Source organism: Tauraco erythrolophus, chromosome 10, assembly GCF_009769465.1.
Source record: "Tauraco erythrolophus isolate bTauEry1 chromosome 10, bTauEry1.pri, whole genome shotgun sequence".
Taxonomy (NCBI): Eukaryota; Metazoa; Chordata; class Aves; order Musophagiformes; family Musophagidae; genus Tauraco; species Tauraco erythrolophus.
This window is the reverse complement of record NC_141474.1, coordinates 54,685-56,467: the sequence shown is the minus strand read 5'-3', so window position 1 is coordinate 56,467 and position 1,783 is coordinate 54,685. Positions and strand designations below refer to the sequence as shown.

Below are 1,783 nucleotides of genomic sequence, written 5' to 3'. Positions count from 1 at the left end.
AAGGCGGGTAGTGATAGGACAAGGGGCAATGGATTCAAACTGAAAGAGGCGAGATTTAGATTAGATATAAGGAAGACATTTTTCACTAAAAGGGAAATGAGGCACTGGAACAGGTTGCCCAGAGAAATTGTAAATGCCCCATCCCTGGAAGTGTTCCAGGCCAGGTTGGATGAAGCTTTGGAAAACCTGGTGTAGTGGAGAGTTTCCCTGCACATGGCAGGTGGGTTGGAACTAGATGATCTTTGAGGTCCCTTCCAACCCTAACCATTCTATGATTCTAAAATGCTCATTCCTAAGAAGCCTGTCATTTGGGTTCCCACTTGCCACTGTGCCTCTGTGCTCTTCTTGGTTTGTGAAGATGGGCTTCTGAGGAGCTGGTGACATTCCTGTGATGGGGCACGGAGCAGCCGGGGGATGGACCTCGTGTCACTGTTTGTGCCTTTGTGTGTGCAAATGAGCTTCTCTTCACTGATCCAAGCTAAAAGGAACAGCAGTCTCCTGAGCTGTCTGTGTTTGAAGGTTCTGTACATATGCATTGGTAGTATTTAATATATGACAGCAGCTCATTGGAACAGCTGTCCAGAAAGGCATCCTGGTTAGGGGAAAAACTGTGCTGCTGCATGGGCAATGACAGGGCCAGTGGCACAGTCTTTTTTCTAAGACTGTAGATGAAGGGATTTAAGAATGGGTACAGGACGGTGTTCAGCAAAGCTACAATTCTGTTTTTCTCCACGAAAACATCTTCAGAAGGATGCGCATAGAGAGCGATGCAGCTCCCATAGACAATGGCGAAGGTGGTGAGATGAGAAGAACATGTAGTAAAACTTTTTTCCTTCCAGAGTTGTCTGGCAAGTGTAGAATATTGAAAAGGATGCCCAAGGAGTTAAGCATAAGGAACCCAGTGTGACACAGGATAACAGAGTCTGTTTTCCAAAGCAGGCTGGTGTCAGAACAGTACAATTTGAATAAGGCCGATTTGTCACAAAAAAAAAAAAAATGGGGGATCTTTTCCGAGCCACAGAACCTCAACTTGTAGAGGAGGACCAGACGGTAACTTGAGAGTGTGATGGCTGTTACCCAAGCAGCAACAGCCAGGCGGATGCAGAGCTGAGGCTTTATGATGGCAGCCTAATGCAAAGGCTGGCAGATGGCAACGTAGCGATCAAAGGACATGACAACAAGTAGAACAAGATCTGTACAACCCAGGGCAGAATAGGAATAGGATTGAGCAAAGCAGCTGTTTCGTAAGATTGTGCTTCTTCCAGAGCCCACGATCACCAACAATTTGATGCTCGTGGAGGATGCAAACCAGATTTCCAGGAAGGTCAGATGACTGATGAAAAAGCACATGGGAATTTGCAGGCGGTGATCCACACACACGAGGAAAATGATGGTTGTGTTCCCCATCACTGTTGTAAGGTACGTGAGCAGAAGGACCAGAGAGAGAAATAGCTGTAGTCCTTGATCAAGTCCTGAGAAACCCTCTAGGATGAACTCAGTAACTGCACTTTCATTTTCTGGTTCCAGGTTGAATATCAGTTCATTCTGCCGAGACAGGAACATGGCAAAACACAAAGGTGACAATTTCAAAGTCTGGATGAAAAGTTCTCACCTGCCTTCTCTACTTATTTCCTTTCTTGCAGCCTGCTTACATGACACAGAGTCCTCCAAGCATTTCTTATGTCTGCATTCTTCTTTTACATCTCACTTAGAGTCCTCAGAGAATTTATTGTCGTTTTTCTGCTTTTTTCAAACACTCACAAAGGATTCTTTCTCCAGAATA

At 45.3% G+C, this 1,783-nt stretch overlaps 1 pseudogene; it reads right to left on the bottom strand.

Annotated features, from left to right (window-relative positions):
* Positions 1-478: 478 nt before the first annotated feature.
* Positions 479-1,563, bottom strand: LOC104371890 (olfactory receptor 6X1-like; annotated as a pseudogene).
* Positions 1,564-1,783: the final 220 nt, after the last annotated feature.